Source organism: Diabrotica undecimpunctata, chromosome 1 (assembly GCF_040954645.1).
Source record: "Diabrotica undecimpunctata isolate CICGRU chromosome 1, icDiaUnde3, whole genome shotgun sequence".
Lineage (NCBI taxonomy): Eukaryota > Metazoa > Arthropoda > Insecta > Coleoptera > Chrysomelidae > Diabrotica > Diabrotica undecimpunctata.
In genome coordinates, this window is record NC_092803.1 from 154568952 (window position 1) to 154588364 (window position 19413).

General features: G+C 30.9%; 1 protein-coding gene across 1 annotated transcript in view; it reads left to right on the forward strand.

Moving 5' to 3' along the window:
• Positions 1-8096: 8096 nt before the first annotated feature.
• The window catches only part of LOC140432404 (sodium/potassium/calcium exchanger 5-like), a 169242-nt gene continuing 157925 nt past the window's right edge, over positions 8097-19413 (forward strand). The window contains exon 1 of the mRNA XM_072520281.1: positions 8097-8226. The gene's annotated coding sequence lies outside the window, so the exon portion shown is untranslated. The remainder of the gene's footprint in view (positions 8227-19413) is intronic.

Consider the following 19413-nt stretch of genomic DNA (forward strand, 5'->3'; position numbering starts at 1 on the left):
GAGTTTCAGTAAATATCGTGTTTATTTCATCGATATGTTTGTGTTCTATATCTTCCTTGGTCGGCAATATTTCCTTTATTCTTTCTTCGTACATCTGTTTTTCTTGTTTTAGTTTTCCATGTCTAATTTCTGATTATTTTCCATTTTCTTTCTTGTTTCAAATCTACTATCAATGATCAGCTTGGCTCTTTCATTGGATTTTTCATTTTATTTAATCGAATTCATGATACAGAATAATAGCCAAAAACTGGCTAAAATCAATATTCATTATTTCACCGAAAAAACCAAACTCTCTACACTTAGTTAAGCACTGTCAAGTTTATTACTTCTGACCCAAACTTTCTATGAGCAACAAAAAGATGGACTAATATGCTTTATAGACTTTAAAAAAGCATTTGATAGAATTAAACATGACCTAGTATTAGAAGCAAGAAGTCGCTTTAAATGGGAAGGCCATAAAGCTCTTGAAAAACTTATACTGGAAAAAACACTAAAATTAATATAGAAGGTTACACATCGGCAGAGCTAGAAATAAGAAGAGAAATTAGACAGGGATATGCTTTATCACCTCTGCTGTTTCCTTCCGAACCCATTGGTACGTAAATTCTCAACTAACTTTGCGGTTTTTAACTTATTGCTTGTCAAATTTAACGTGATACTTGGCCGATTTGAAATTAGGCTCCACACACGATGCGCATTCGACCACAACACATTTCGTCCTTATTATTTCTTGGCACTTCGAAGTGCAAGGTACTTGTATAGTCTGCGACAAAGTTTTTTTTATTGTACTTATGTTTAAAGTTACTGTGTGTTGAAGAAATATCGTATTACAATAGATTTGACTTTTTAAATAATTATTGTTAAGTACTTTAAATTATAAACATGGATTTTCATTGAAAATAAGAAGGCAAAGTCTTGTCTGGACAAACGAGGGAGGTAATAGCCAATGTAATTATTTTTATGCAGAGAGAAGCGATGCAAAATCCGCATGTTAAAGATTTTAAAAAAGTTCAAGAGCGTGTTTCCTTAGTAACGGGAGTAAGTATAGCCACTATAAAACGGATCTCTCGTGAAATGAAAAATATAGAAGAAGGTGCTTCTACATCAACTTCGACTCCTAACAAAAGAATGAGATCTGCCCCAAAATCCAACTTGGACGATTTTGACAAAGGTTTACTTCGGCGTATAATAATAAATTATTATATCACGGAAAAACGAGTTCCTACATTGCGACATATAACAAAAAAAATTAATGAAGACAATATTTATACAGGGTCGCATGAAACTTTGAGAAATGTGATGAGAGGTATTAGATTTCGATGGAAGAAAGCGAAGAATAACAGGAAAATCCTAATGGAAAAACCCGATATACAAGTGCTCCGGAGGAAGTTTCTCAGAAATATTAAACAATATAGGGAAGAAAATCGGCCCATAATTTACATGGATGAAACTTATATTCATTCCTCTCATACCCATGACAGATACACAATACCACCGAAGGTTTGCACAAGCCAGTGTCCAAAGGGCAAAGGCTGATTATTGTTCACGCCGGCGGCCAAATGGGGTTCATAAAAAACGCATGTTTGACATTTAAATCTGGTACGAAGTCTGGAGATTATCATAGCGAAATGAACTATAATAATTATAACATTGGGACATGTGGATCCCACTATTCCATTGGAACACACATATCTCTGTAGGAGCTGGGTTGTACGCTTGTGTGTGTGTGTGTGTTTTTATTTAAAATAAAAATTATTCTTATGCTATTTTCTTGTGGCATAATAATGTAATTTACTATTTTTATTGGGAATAAGCCACAATTTTAGTTCAAAATAAGTTTATTTTGAACAATTCTTCTAATAATTTTATTTTATCTGACTTATTTATATTGACAACTCAGTCTCTATATATTTCTCCTTACAAAAATAAAATATTCGGGAAAGTTAATAAAGTTATACAGTTTAGTACCTAAATACCAGATGTTGACAGCCATCCCAACAGGGCTGGTATTATTCTATTGTAAAGAAATAAACAACAGATTAAAATATTTATAACTTACTAAAATGCTAAAATGCCAAAGATCCGAAGAATAAAATTATATGACTATAATATAAAATATTACGACAACTCTAGTATAAAAATTGAGTAATAAATGTTTCGTCGGTATGTTCCAGGTGTAAGATTAACTACTCTTCTTTTATTCTTATACAGTTTACTGTAATGCAAATGTAAAGCTTTCATCTCTGCCAATATTCCTCTTATAAAATTACAGAACGAGACATTTATGGAAGTGTTCGAAAAAACTGCCGCTTCAACATGACTGAATGGTCAATATTAATGAGTCAAATAAAATATAATTATTAGAAGAATTTTTTACCAAGTAACAAAAACAAAATAATTTGTATTTTGAGAAAAATTTCCGAAGGAAAAATTTAAACGTCAAAATAACATACAATATAGACATATCATAGAAGTTCCATTAATAAATAAGGTCACTTTCTGTAAACTTGTAGTATGGAGTGTACCAAGGAGGCGAAGATACCGAGCGCATTATGTATCTCTTTCCCTCCGAATGCGTTCTCACTTAATTTTCTACGCAGGTGGACAAATTTGTCAAGTATCACCTTAAATTTGACAAGCAATACCTGTGTTAATTCTATAAATTCTTTAGATTAAAATCTTATACTTGACTTATTCTTGTTCTATGCAATTAACTGGGACAGCTGTAGCGTTAATAAGACATTTTGTTGGTAAAAGAATCTCTACTTTAATTGTCGAAAAGGTAAAAATTCTTTTGCATATTCGCCTTCTTTTTGTCTACTAGCGGTACCTATAAACCAGGGGAACTAAGGATTTTCCCGTGACATTCGTTGATACAGGTATCTAACAACTGCTTTTGATAAATTTGGTAATAACACTATGTAATAAACAAAATATGCAAAAGATTAACCCTATTTTTGTACTCATAAACAATATACGTTGGGCCAAATTTATTTAGAACCCATTTTGACCTTAAATAACTTACTTTAGTTTTGTTCCGATTTTGATCAAAATTTAAATCTATATTGATAGCGCATATTTAACTTAAAATTTACAAAACAAATTAAAAAAAAAATAAACACTGACGGAAAAATCTAAGGGGAGTCTAATTAAGGGTTGTTTTTATAAAGGCTTACTTTCGAGGTTCTTGCAAGCAAAAGTCACCCTGTTAATATTTTTCTTTTCCTCGGTCATCCCAATGATCTTCTTCCATTAGGCGATTTGTCTCTTGCTATTTGTTCTATTCTATTTTCTGTCATTCTTTCGATGTGTTAATTCCATTCCATTTTTATTTTTATTTTCCACACGTTTATTTCCTCTGTACCACATCTTGCTCGTATTTCCTCACTTCTTACTTTGTCTCTTAGAGTTTGGTTAGTTATTTTTCGTAAGACTTTCATTTCTGTTGTTTCCAGTAGTCTTTGTGTTTTTGCCGTATCTGCTCTTGTTTTCGCTGTGTACGTCATTATCGGTCTTATTGTTGATTTATATATTCTGATTTTCGTTTCCGTTGTGAGGTACTTGTTTCTCCACTTTGTGTTGTTGAGACATATTGCTGCTCTGTTTGCCATGTTCACTTGTTTTTGTACTTCTTCCACTTTTCCGTAGCTTGACAGTTTTATTCCCAAGTATTCAGTTTCCATCAGTTGTTCTATTATTTTGTTATTTACGACTAGTTTACATCGTCTCGGTTCCGCTGATATCACTATCGTTTTAGTTTTCTCTGTTGAGATCTCCATGTTGTATATGAGCGCCGTATCTTCGAATTCTTAATTAATCTTTGTAGGTCATCTTCATTTTCGGCTGTTACTCCGCCTGCATTGCCCACTATTTGGATCGAGTAGCTTGGTGGGTGATGTTGCCGGTCCCAAGCCCGGCTAAAGGAGGAAGGTTGTAGGGTTAGGTTAGCAGCCTGCCATATATTAAACTAAAAAAAAAGCTCAAAGAACCGGTGATGAGCCTCGGACTAGGACAGAAAATATGGTAACGACAAAGGCGAGAAAAAGGACGACGAACTGGAAAACGAAAAATATAATGAAAGTGGCGACGTGGAACATAAAAAGCCTGTTAATATTTAAATTCAAAAATTAGTATTACTATTAATAAATATCCGGAAAGACTACCTTAAGATCGTATTAAAAATTTTTAAGCGTTTAGAACAAAATAAATGACATTCTGAAAGGGTGTACAGATTCATGATGGATATTTCTCTCATGGTTTTTTACTACAGCTTGCAGTCTTTGACTCCACTGTTTATTTGATCGGTTATTACTTTCTTGGTCGAATTGGTTCCAACACAAAACTATCCGATGTTTTACGTTGCAAGCAATAACTGGCAGTAGACATTAATGTGTTGCAAGAGTTGTTGTAAGCGAATATAATTGAAAACTAACAAAATAAACAATTAAAAGTGTATGTAAATAAACCCAACACAAGGACCTATGTAATTGAACAATTAAAGCAGCTAGCGATAAGGACTTAGTCACGTTCTACTAAACGTTACCGTTGCCAACCTGTAGCAGAAGTCGATGAAAAAGAAAATATTAACATTGATTATTTATTAAAGGAAATGCAATTAAATCCGCTGATTAAATTAAATTATTAAATCAACAAAGTACTTGGAAAAATCCAATGAGGAACCTATCTTTCGAAGTATCGATCTGGGCGAGGTTCCTAAACAAGGAAATAAAAAGAATATCAAGAGAAATATATATATATATATATATATATATATATATATATATATATATATATATATATATATATATATATATATATATATATGTATATATATTATATACAAGAAATGCTAGTGACTGTCGATGTAAACAAACAACACAGTTTATTAGGGTTACAGTCAGAAAATTGGCAGGTATGGTAATGAAACACTCTTTTGACTTTTTGTCTACCTTGCGGAATGTATTTATTCCTTTTTCAAGACACTGTAATAAGAAAAATATGTAAATATTTATCAAATATCACAATTCTCCAGTACAACTTACTAGTCGTTGAGATTATTTATAAAAGCATTGACATTAAAAACACACATATAAATATATATATATATATATATATATATATATATATATATATATATATATATATATATATATATATATATATATATATATATATCTATATATATACATGTATAGTATACATATATAGTATATTTGAATTCACTCTTGTTTTAACATGTTATATTTTTAAAAAATCTACTTTGACAATGCTAAACTACTAAATTTTGAGATAATAAATACATTTATTTATGTATGTTTGTATAACATACATAAATTTGAGAAGTCAAATCAAGAGACGAACAATCAATTATAGACTATACTATAGTGCAAAAAACAGAGAAGAACTGGATAAGAGACGTAAGGGTAAAAAGAAGTTATGAAATTGGTAGTGACCACTATCTACTAGAAACCACATTCAAAAGCAAAAGAAAAGAAATAAAAAGAAATGAGAACATAAACAGAAAACACAAAGAAATAATAAAAATTTATAAACTAAGGGAAGAAACAACGAGAATAAGATACTCAGAAGGACTAGAGAAAGAGATGGATAATGAACATGAAATAACCGAAACAATAGAAGAAGAATGGGGAAAATTTAAAAATGCGATGATAAAAACAGCTAAATCAATATGTGGAACCACAAGAAATAACAACAGAGGAAAACGAACATCTTGGTGGAACGATGAAGTGAAAAGAGAAATAAAAGAAAAGAAGAAATTATGGAAAGAATACATCCAAGACAAAACACAACAAAAATATGAAAATTATAAGAGACAAAGAACAAAAGTTAAAGAGATAGTTAAGAAAGAGAAAAAGAAAAGTTGGGAAAAATTCGGGGAAAAAATGGAAGAAAACAGCACAGAAAACGTAAAATTATTTTACAGAACACTGAAAAACCTAAGAAGCAACAAAGAAACGAAACTGAAACAAATAATGAACAAGGAAGGAACAATAATAAACGACGATAAGACAATAATGGAAAGATGGAGGGAACATTTTCAGCTGATACTGAATGGAAATCAAGCGAATACAATGGAGAAGGAAAGCCACAACAGGAGAGTATCCATGAGAAACACGGAAAATACAGAAACTATAGAAAAAGAAGAACTGGAAGAAGCAATAAGAAAGATAAAGATTGGAAAAGCGCCAGGAAGCGATGAATTAGCACCAGAAATGATGAAATATATAGGAGTAAAAGCAAAAGAAAAATTGTTATACATATATAACCTAATATGGAAGAGAAAAGTAATACCCAGAGAATGGACAAATGCAGTAATTATACCTATATACAAGAAAGGAAACACAAAAGACTGTAGGAACTATAGAGGTATATCACTACTATGTGTAGCAGCAAAAGTATACGAAACCATAATAGAAAGAAAAATTAGAAAAGAAATAGAACATAAATTAGAGGATGTACAAAGTGGATTCAGAAAAGGACACAACACACAAGACCATATATTCACCATGCAACAAGTGATAGAAAAAGCCTTAAAGAAAAATAAAGAAATACATCTGAGCTTTATAGACATGGAAAAAGCATTCGACTCAGTCAAAAGAAAAGATATATGGGAAAGCCTAAAGAAGAAACAAGTAAGTGAAGAACTGATAGAAGCAACAAAGAGTATATACATGAAAACAACAAATACAGTAAGAATGTTAAATATACAGTCAGAACCATTTGAAACAACCCAAGGAGTTAGACAAGGGGGAAGTCTCAGCCCAGTACTATTCATAAATGTAATAGATGAGATAGTGAAAGAATGTAAGAAAACATTCAAGAAATACTGCATCGGTTGGAACAGAATGCAAATGATAAATGCTGAGATGTGTATATTTGCAGACGACATAGTATTAATTGCGGAAACTGCAGAAAAACTGAAATACAACTTAGAGAAATGGAACCTAGAAGCAAGCAAATACAACTTAAACGTAAACAAAGAGAAGACTCAAATAATGAAAATATCAAGGAAACAAGGGACGGAAGATCAAATAGAAGTAATGATAGACCAACAAAAAATAATACAGACAAATTCATACAAATACTTAGGAACAGTAATCAACAACAAAGAAGACATCGAGGATGATCTTAACAACAGAATGGAAAACACAGGAAAACTATTCCAAGCACTAAATAGAGGATTCCTTAATAACTAAGAAATATCAACAAAGACCAAGATGACAATATACAAAACAATATATAGACCTACAGTGGGAGCAAAAAATTGGATATTAAACAAAAGACATCAGAGCAAAATTCAGGCAGCAGAGATGAAATACCTCAGAAGAACGATAGGAGTAAAAAGAACTGATAGAATCAGAAATGCAGAAATAAGAGAAAGACTCAAAATCAAACCGATACTCGAGTCAATCAAAGAGAAAAAATTGGCATGGTTCGGACATCTAACCCGGATAGACAATAATAGACAAGTTAAAAGAGTGTGGGACGCCAAACCAATAGGGAAGAACAGAAGAGGGAGACCCATTAAAGAATGGAACAGTGACATCTCGCAGATACTACAGAGTAAGGGTAAGACTTGACAGGAAGCAACACAGATGGCATCCAATAGGAAGGAATGGAGAAAGTTCGTTAAGAGCTAGGACACCTCAGAAGACTGTCAAATAGTGTAATGTAATGAATTGTATTTTAAACGGCCCAACACCGAAAGGTACAAATGGGTCTACTGATTAAGTAAGTAAGTTGTATAACATATTTTAGAATAAACGTTTTGTGACTCACCACAGTAAATTAAAGTTTGTACATAGCCATTCATTTTGATCAGATAGAAGTAATAAAAATTACCTTAAAGGTGTTAATTAATTAAAAAAATATTTTATCTCTCATTTTCCACAATTAGATCAAAACACGCAACCGAAAATTTCATTAATAAAACAATTGAATACGGATAACTTGCTAATAGCAGTCAATTATCTAGACATTTAAAATTCCTTCTGATAATGCGTTCATTATAACCTTCACTGTATTAAAAACACTATACAAAGCAAAATATTAAAATAAAAATTTTACTTTTGCTGTAAGTTACAGCAGGTTAGTTTGAATTTGACGGTGGTGCGTGTAGACAATGTTATATAGCCGAAATGTATTAATTATTGGTTTTTAATGGTTTTGGTTTTAAAGTGCGGAAAATAACTAACTAAATCAATGGTAAATAGTTTTTTATTTAATATATTAATATAGCGTCAGCTTCAAATATACTGAAACACTTGATCTTTAGAGATATGAGTTAATACGTGAGAAACTAAAGAAATTTTACTCATTTTACCGACTAAAATATGTATACAGAGTGGATCAAAAGTCAGGAAGCGCCTAATTATCTCTTCAATGGATAGTCCGAAGTATACAAAAAGAGGGATACCCCTATTCTGCAATATGAAGATTTGAAATTTAATATTTGCAACGTTGCCAGATTTGTAATTTTTATAATAGCATTACTCACTTTGGTTTTTTAAGTACAACACCCTATAGATTGTATTTTGTAGTCAGGAATATCTCAAAAAGATATAAAAAAGCCTAGAAACGCCTAATCGTCTCAATAATTTTTTTTATTCAAAATGTATGTTATTCATGTTCAAACTAAATTTGAACATGACAATGAAAAATTTACTACATTGACTAATTAATGTCTACCTTATCTTTTCCTCCGTTGTAGTCTATAATTGCTGTGGGTCATGTCGATTCCATGTCTGATCGTCAAGAAGAGGACATCACGTTTATCGTGCCATTTGTCTATTATAATGCCATCACGATGTTCCTTTCCAATTATCTCTCCCTTTTTACCCAAAGTATATCTTCTGGAATATATTTTCTATTTTTACGTGTCCCTAATAAGTGACTATTAGCATCTAATAATTGTTTTGCTAAAAACACAGACGAGTAGTAATTATCGGTTATTACAACTCTTTCTTTTTGTAGCTGGCCTTTTGCTATATTTAGTACAATATTATCCAATAAATCCTGCCCTTTATTAGCCATTTTGCTGGTATACGTAATGATTTTTACAGTATAACTTGCAGGAGTACATAATTTAAACAGTTTCAGGTCATAGCGGTGACGCTTTGAAGGTATATATTGTTTGAAAAGTAGTTTTCCTCGAAAGGGAACCATACTTTCATCAACAACTAATATTGAGCCAGGATTACATTATTGGGCCAAACCATTACAAATAATTTTCAAATTTTATGGCAACGATTGTTTGGTAAAGCAGCCGTGTAAACAGCAAAATGTAAGAATTTCAAAAGAAGCTGAAATCTGTTTCTGGTCATTACAAAAGAAATAAAAGTAAAATTATACAATGCTGACTTACTCCAATATTCAGCAATTTTGGGAAGCTTGACAATTCTCAAATACATAACACAACCCAAAATGCTATAACGTTGTGCATTGTTTACTTGTGAAGCATTTCTGTTAGTCTCCTTTACAATAAATTGTAAAACTTCATCATCGATCAGTTTCCTGTATACATGAAAATGAGTTACTTCGGTTATATTTTGAGAATAAATATCATAGACATATTATTCATTACCAGAAAACTATATATGGAGACGTAAATGAGTACAGTACACTTCGTCCCATTTTGTTTATTGTTATTGTTATGCATTTTCATCCAATAAGCTCGACTTATTGTTACATTCATCTTCGTTATCAGATTCTTTTTCATCAGTCGCGTTGTATTCTAAACCGGATAACAAAAATTCAGAATTCAGAATTCTCCTCCTCTACCAATTGGAGCAACTCCGCCTCTCTTAATTTTTTATTTTTATTTGGCATACGCTGCGTTTTACTTGTACTTGATAAATTATCCATCATCTAAAACACAAATTCCAATTAGAAACAGTAACTTTACAAGCACTATTTTTTATTCATTAAAAAAACGGGCGTGGCAGTCCAGTGGGACTGCCGGTAGAAGTACTTCTATACACGCGTTCGCCGTTAAAAATTTATATAGGAGTCAATCTGCACAATCATTACATATAATGCTATAGGTAAGAGAGAGCAGAAAGAGAAAAAGAATTAGTTATATAGGTATATGGTGCATCGTTTGCTGTATATAAACATTTGACCTGTAATAGGAGTATAGTAAATGAAGGATTGTATCACTATTTTAATGAAAATATATATTTTTATTTTTATATATGTATAAAAGGAGTTGAATACAAAAAAAAATTCACATACTCTGCAGTAAAATTCATTGTTTATTTTGTTTTTGATTAATATAAAAATTACAATACAATAAATACACTGCAACATAATTCAATATATTAATACAATATAAATTAAAATGTAATATTCATAAGTATTTAAAACTGCCAATATACATTTATAACTTACTTTACGAAGATAAAAATAAAAAACCAAGAACTCGGATTATGTTGTAAATTTTCATTTTATTTTAAAATTTATGTTTTTTGAGTATATTACATATATTTAATAAGATTAACGTGAGGTTTTTAAATATTTCAAAAATAAAAAAGGAAATTCATAATTGGGATTCGAACTCACAACCACCAGCGCGCGTATGAACCAAGCAAGTAAAGGATTTGCCAATTAGATATGACACTGATTTTAAAATTGACAGTTCTCGGTAAAACAGTGATTATTTTGAAAGTACAAAAGCCTAAAATAATTATTTTTTTTTATTAACATTTAAGATTTTTACAATCTGTTTTTCAGTGAAAACAATAAGTAAAATTTTTTGTCTTTTCATGACAGAGAGATGTAAGGTCCAGTGACCAAATCATCACGACACAAATTGGCTTTTTACCGGTAGGATGCGCACATACACTGAATTATAAACACTAAAATAATTATAAACGTTTAATTTTAAATAATACAAAACATATCACATAAATAATAATATTAATACATATTATATTATATTATATATACAATATTATATAATATATAACATTAAATATATATACAAAAGGAACATTTTTATTCTCGAGAGAGGAAGAGAGAGAAAATATATCTGATGTCTCTCTCTTACTCATTATCTTACATATGTAATGGTTTCACAGATTCACTCTCATGCAAATTTCCAACGCCGACCGTGCGTATAGAAGTATAACTTCAAAAATGTAAGCAAAAACATTTGAGGTTATGTAAAATAAATACTGTAATATTTTGTTTATGCGTACAAAAAATAAGGTATAAGAATAAACTAGATATACTTAATTTATATAATCTCAAATTCCGTAGAAAAACTTGATAATGAATGTCATTAATCATTTCTACAACCTAATTCTTAACTCTCGTTCAAGCTATTTACGACATTATCCCGCCTAACAAAAGAACACACAAGCTATGGGTTCCTAGTGTGCCACAGTAAAACTATTTGATCATCCTCACAGTGCCGACCATTATAATAATTATGAAAGTTAAATACGCACAAGTAACACCGGTGATACGATTCCGAATGGCACATTTGTAATCAGTTAGGACCGCCGGTGATCCTTGTGGAGCCAATGTGCTAGAAATCAATATGGATTCATCGATAATTCTTTACCTTAGCTCTGCAACACTTACTGGTTTAGTTATTTAAAATTTACTTTAAAAGTATTTTTAATAAAAATAATCTTTGGGATTTAAATCTGGTAAGCCAGGAGGACATTTAATACCACTTAATCAACCAATTTATTGTGGGGGAAATATCTGATCTAAGTAACGCCGAACAGTTATATTTAAATGAGCTGGAGCTTCGTCTTGCTAAAACCATACTATAGTCGACCCTACTGTAGTCTGTGAGTGGTTTTTACGTATCCAGTGTGAATTTACCTTACTCCAGTACCTTAAATTTTGGCGATTTACATTTGTACACAGTGTAAATATTGCTTTGTCGGAAAATCGTATCTTGTTAATGAAGTTCTCTTCAGTTACAATTTTATTTATCATTACCTCACTAAAGTCTAATCTAAGGACGTAACCATCTTCATTTAATTCTTGTAAGAACTGAATTTTGTAGGGTTTAAATGAAGTACTAGGTAATACATGCAAGAATGAACAATGACCTACATCATGTATTTGTGCAGCTCTGCGTGGGGATGTATGTGAATCTTTAACGGAACTTTGCATTAAATCTAAAGTTAACAGTTTTTGGTCTAACTGTTCAAATGCCATCTTTTATTTGTCCAGTTTCCTCGAAGCGCTTTACAATTTTTTGTATATATCGGAATGGTTTGAGAAAGTATCGTTGAACAAGTTCGCTCCTTCAGTATATCTTTTTCTATTTCTATAGCCCCCCATGAAAACAGTCAATCGCTTCTTTACATTACAAACAATCTTTATAGCAAAGCTTTTAAAAATACAGAACAATTGTCAGCTGTAATTATTAGTACACTTTATTTCACAAAATTTCTCAGTAAACGTCAAGATATTGTTAGTTTTATGCACTAATGCGACAGCATTCTACATTTGGCGAATTACTGCAAAACTATTTGGCACTGAGAAGTTCTATTTATTTAAGATCTTCGTAACTAGATAAAATACCAAGTATTACATATAATAGAACTCGTACTGAAGTGAGCATTCGAATAATAATACAATATACAAAGCGTTGTATTTAAAAAATCAAAGTGATTAATGATCTCAAAAAAATATTAAATCTATTAACATGGCCAAGCATTAAATTTGAAATCTTTATATTGCAGAATAGGCGTATCACGGTTTTTGTACAATTTGGACTATCTATTTAAGAAATAATTAGGCTTTTCCAGCCTTTGGGTCCACTCGTATATACACAAAAGAAAGGAATAATGGATAAGCAGCAAAAGTAACAGTTCACTGCTAGGTACAACGTCTTCTTCTTCTACCTACTTTATGGCCTGGCCATCTTTTCCTCGGTCGTCCCAATGATCTTCTTCCATTTGGCGATTTGTCTCTTGCTATTCGTACTATTCTATTTTATGTCATTCTTTCGATGTGTTGATTCTATTCCACTTTTCGTCTTCTGATCCACGCGTTTATTTGCTCTATACCACATCTCGCTCGTATTTCCTCACTTCTTACTCTGTCTCTTAGAGTTTGGTTTGTTATTTTTCGTAAGACTTTCATTTCCGTTGTTTCCAGTAGTTTTTGTGTTTTCGCCGTATCTGCTCTTGTTTCCGCTGTGTACATCATTATCGGTCTTATTGTTGATTTATATATCCTGGTTTTCATTTTCGTTGTGAGGTATTTGTTTCTCCAGATTGTGTTGTTGAGACATCCTGCTGCTCTGTTTGCCATGTTCACTTGTTTTCGTACTTCTTCTTTCACTTTTCCGTAGCTTGACAGTTTTATTCCCAAGTATTCAGTTTTCATCACTTGTTCTATTATTTTGTTATTTACGACTAGTTTACATCGTCTCGGTTCCGCTGATAGCACTATCGTTTTAGTTTTCTCTGTTGAGATTTCCATGTTGTATATGAGCGCCGTATCTTCGAATTATTTATTTAATCTTTGTAGGTCATCTTCATTTTCGGCTGTTATTATGGCGTCGTCGGCGTAGCATATTATCCTTTTTTCCTTTTCTCCCATTCTATATCCTCTTCTTTTTTAACTTTCTTTATGATTTCATCCATTATCAGATTAAATATTAAGGGGCTCAGCAAATCTTCTTGTCTAATGCCAGTTTCATATTTGATAGGTTGCGATAGTTTTCCTTTACATCTTACCATAGCTATATTATCTTTATATATATTCTCAATGGTTTTTACTAAATCTAGTGATACTCCTTTTTCATACAATAAATGTATCGCCTCTTGAATTCTCACTCTATCAAATGCTTTCTTCAAATATATTAGACACATATATGCTGGTTTGTTGTATTCCAGCTACTTTTCTTTTATTTGTCTTATTACAAAAACTGCATCCGTGCATGATCTTCTTGTCCGAAATCCTTGCTGTTCCTCTTGCAGGAATATTCGTTCGTACAACGTTCGTAGGTACAACGTCAACTTTATTAAGTTTGTTTCGGTAAAAGAAATATTTACAGTGCTTTAACTTGGCGACATTTGTCCATGATACAACAAGTAAAAGTTGACAATGACTTAATGTGACAGTTTTGTTTTGTATTTATTTATAACTGGACTCTACCTTTATTTTTATTTAGATAAATTTCTATATCAGCCACAATAGAAAACCATAATTTTTAGATTTCTACATTAGAATCTACATTATTTCGATGTTGATTTCTTTTTACATTGAACTCTGTATCTAAAAACAATAAATGTGAGTAAATCTCACTTACCTAAGTGGCTGATATCAGATTTCTTGTTTATGGTTTTCTCTATTTAAGAGATAAAAGCCATCTCAAGAAAAAATATTTTGAAATAAATTGGCTTTTGTGTAATTCATTATGCGATCGTTTTGCTTAACATGCATAGCTAAATTACAACTATCTAGATATATCTCATCTAGAATCACTCTTGTCTGCAAATGAGCGAAAATTTCTGCAGATGAGCGGTCGAACCACTCCTCAGGTCTTTCAGCCACGAGTTCTGGCGTCTTCCTACTGATCTTTTGCCCAGTACTTTTCCTTCCTGTGTCGTTCAATTACGAGCAACATCGCCTACAACAAATATCATGACGTTGGACATATATATGAGGGACATCATATGATTTTCATTCAGGGTGTCGACCATATAACGTCCAAAATGGAAATCAACATATTAAAGGACTGAAACTGTACCATCGGTGCTTAAATTTTAGTGGTTTTAACTTTCCCCTATAAGTTTCCAAAGTAAATACACCACAAGTATTTTTTTTTGCCTTAGGTTCAAGACCTATTTAGCCAGACAATTGGTTTAATACGTAAAAACAATATCCTACACTTCCTTTAAATTCATGACAATTTCCTAACCGTTCGTTCGTTCACTCGATTTGCTAACCTTTCCATTGAAAACACTATTGGGTGACTATACAAAAAGGATTGAACAGGAACACACGCTTCACGCTAAGGTGCCCTTCATAGCCACTTTTTTTACACAAACAATACAGGCAACGGTTAAAGGTAAATGAAATAAAAGAAAAGACAATGGGAAATACAACAACTAAAGTTATAACCTACCATTTCGGATTCACACAACACTGAAAAAGACAGTTTAAATTTTCCGTTTAGTGTTTGAAAAATTCCCATAAAATTGATCTAATAGTTGATACACCACAAGTAAATAGCACCACTATAAGCACAAGTAGTTGTGCTTATTTATTTACTTGTGGTGTATTTACTTCGAATTGTCATATTGTTTGCTAAATTTTACATATATTCTTGAAAAAGAATATGAAAATTTAAGGAGACTCCATAAATTAAAAAACAAACAGATAAACAGTGCTTATTTGAATATTTACGTTCTTTAAATATAAAACACATATTTTAAAAGTACTTAGACTTTAGCCTTTTACGTCAGTAAATTTACCGAGATCTCTCACTACACTTAAGCTTATAAAGATGGATTATAGTTATAATAGTTATTAGGTATTATAGATTTCAGGAAGATAAAAATATGAAGCTTCGCCAAAAAGTAAACAGTTTTCAACAATGGTCACTTTACTGTTTATATTGTTAATTATGTTGTTTCTTATTCTGCATATTTCTTTAAATTTCTTATGGATCATTCGTTCATCATATTTTTCTGTAAAAACCTTTTTTTCTCACAGACACCTTTAGATTATTTTTTGGTGCCCTAATTAATTCTGTTTTTAACAGTATCAGTATTTTATTTTAATATATTTCTTAATATCCTGGTTCTTGTCTTCCTTTATCCATTAACTCAAAAATCTCTTTCGAATAATTTTTCGTTTTTTTTTGTGGCGTTCTACTTCTTTCACGTGCCTTGTTCTGCCTTTCAAACGTTTGCCATTACTATAGCAAAACATATTTTATTCTGTGCCGTATGTAAATGCTGTTCAGCAGTTTTTATGCTTATCCATTCTCAAATGTTTCGGATTCATGTTTGTTGTTTTCTTCCAGTTCTCCGGCCTTTGGTTTGACTCATAAATATCAGTTTTTGTAAATAATATTTTTCTCGCTGAGTACGTGTCTTTTTTTATACGCTATTTTTTTGCACTTTGTTGTGTTAAATAATTTTTTCTTGGTACGAGCCCTTTCTAGAACATTTGTGTTATAAACTTGCGTGCATAGAAATTGATCCACTTTAAACTTTTAACTTGCACTATATCTTTTTCTGAAACAAATTACTCGGATCAAAAAAAGGATATAATTAGACTTCGGCAAATATGCAAATAAAAATGTAGAAAATATGCGCATAAATATGCACGTGTTTACCCGAAAATATGCAAATATTTTACAAAATATGCATACAAATAAATAAAAAAATCGTAAAATAGTAACAATTTTATTTAAAAAAAATTCCTACTATTCATTAAGATTTACATTTATTTTAAGTAACTACATCATTTTTAAGTATGAATAAACTTATTTAGAATTATGGTAACAATAAATGACCAAGTGGTGTTCAAAATTTTCTAACAAAAACTTGTGACTTCTGTCTGAGTACATATATTTATATATGGAAAAACTTCGTTCAACATCAACTGATGTAACGGGAGCATTTTTCAAACTTACCAAAACATTTGGTTCTAAATTAATTGTTTCCGAAATATTTCCAGCTAGAACACTGACTACTTCAGAAAGAATATGGTAACCTTTATTTTTTTCCATAGTAGCTTCAAATTTTTTTAAAATATCTTTTCCAATATTACCTCTAACGTTCCGACAACATGACGCAAATTCTTTTATTAATGCTGTACTTTCGAACAATGACAGTTTTGGTGATTCTAACTGAGTAATTGTTTTTTGAACAAAACTAAAATTTGATTTTATAAATCAAAGTTCTTGTTGAAGCAAGTTACTCTGAAAAGTTTGTTTAGAATCCAAAAGAGATTGGGAACTTTCATCTGTTAACGTATCAATTATGTTCTTTATTTTAACAAAATGATCTGCATAAAAATTAGCTGCTTCTAACCATGTTCCCCATCGCGTTAAAATAGGTTGTGGTGGAAGAGGAATGTTAGGTAGCATTTCCTTATAAAGTTGAATTCTTATAGGAGATTTAAGAAATACTTTTTTGACACTGGATATCATGGTATTTACAAGAGGAAACTTTTTTCGTATTGCCTCTGCAACTCTGTTTAATCCATGCGCTACACAAGTAACATGTATTAAATCTGGGAAAAATATTTTTAAATTTTGTCCTGCTTTCACCATATAAGGAGCAGCATCCGATAAAATAAGCAGTAATTTATTAGAAGGAATAGTTGTCGGAAGAAAAAAAGTTGCTAATGTTTCTTGTATAAAACGCGAAATTGTTAAAGCATTTGTTTTCTCAAGTTGCTGGCATGAAATAAGATGAGATTTTGGTAAGGTATCTTCTTTAAGAACACCAATCAATAAATGAGCAATATACTTTCCTGAGGAATCATTGGTTTCGTCTACAGATATGTAAAAATAATTATCTGCAATTTCTTCCTTAATATTAATTAACACCGACGAGTATAGCCCGTTCACATTATTTCTTCTTAGAGACCGATCACTTGGAACATTAAGTTTGCAATATTTTTTTAGAAACGAACTAAAATTTACATTTGCTAATTTTGAAAGCGGTATGTTTGCAGACACTAATGCGCGACACATGTCTTCATTAAAAGTTTCTTGCTCATCTAATTTTTTTGAAGTAGATTGGAAACATTTAGCCATTGAAGTTTGATGTTTTCCTCCTATTTTTCCTTTTTTTGCAATGTGTGAAGCAGTTCTCACATGTTGGTCTATCTGAAATTTCTTCTCACATGCTATCTATAAATAAAAATAAAAACCTTTATTTTAACCCAACCTTTAAAATATAAAAATATACAAGGTGTTTTTGGTTAATCAAATAACTGGTTTGAAAAAAAAAACACTCGCTAAGTGTTTTAAATGCAGTATTAATCCACAAATTAATTTTTGTTACTAACCATTAGTACATCATATAACTTATTTTAAAATTCAACAAAAGTTTTTTTTTGTTAATTCAATTACAATAAAAATAATTGTGTTTTAGAATAGCTGACTTCATAAAAAAAAGTAAAGGTGAAAAATTTTTCTAAATACACACCATTGTATTGTACCATGGACAATTTTTTCTCACTAAAGGAAGCTATTTTTCATTTAAAAACAACCTACGAGTACTAAATTTCAAGTAAATACGTTTATTGGTTTTAAAGTTATTGTTGTTATTAACTAAAAGAATTTAATTTTTTTTAATTTTAACACCCTGTATCTCGAAAAGTAAATAAGTTTGACCCCTCATTAACTATATCGTTTTGTTCAATTTTTCGAGAAGTATCTACAGTCAAACGTTGTAAGTGTCATTTGGAAACACCTTGTATGTATGAAATATTAGATATTTAATAGAAAATATTAGATACTTACAATTTTGCCACATACTGAACAGTAGATTTTTCCCATATCCATAGACAGCTCTTTATAAGGTTTAATCCAAGTTGAAGCACTGGTTGTTTTAGGCATTATAAAATCACAATCTTCCTTTTTGTTACGCACAACGAGTGTTTACCGCTTTGAATATCAAAACAAAAATGATTTACAAATCTGAGCATCAAATTAGAAATGTTTAGGTACCTAATTCAATAAAATGCAAATGAGCGAACCCCTAGCGATTATCCAATAACTGAATGCCTCAGTGACCAAGACTTTCTAAGAATGTTGAGGGCTACTTAAATTGATCTTCTTTTAAATTGAAAATGTTTTGTACCTGTAGAGATTACATACTTAGATCATTTCTTGATTAAAATGACTACAAAATTTTATACAAGAATTGAAATAAATTGGTATGTTTAAAAATTTTCAAATACAGTATAAAAATCTGAACTTTTATGCACTTTATGCAAACTTTTATACAAATATGCCAAAATATGAAATATTTGCATAAAATATGCACAATATGCAAAATATGCAATATGCATATTTGCCGAAGTCTAGATATAATGTTAGAAAGATCATTTAATACTCTTTAATATGAGTATAAATTTGTCATGAATTACTTATCATTTATATACGTAGCCACCGATAAACATTAAAAAGTGTTTATTTGATGTTTATAGTGATAATAAGAAATTTGTCAAAATTTGTTATCATTGTCTTTGCAACACGGAATTGCATGTTGTTCTTCTTCATCTTCCTTCTTGTATCTAGGCTTTAAAGCCTGTTTATTCTTTAATATTAGCCTCCTAAATTGTTTAAATTGACGCACCATCTTTTTCTTGGTCTGCCAATACTTCTTCGTCCATTTGGTGACTTATCTCGTGCTATTCGTACTATATTTTGCCAATCTTCTAATGTGT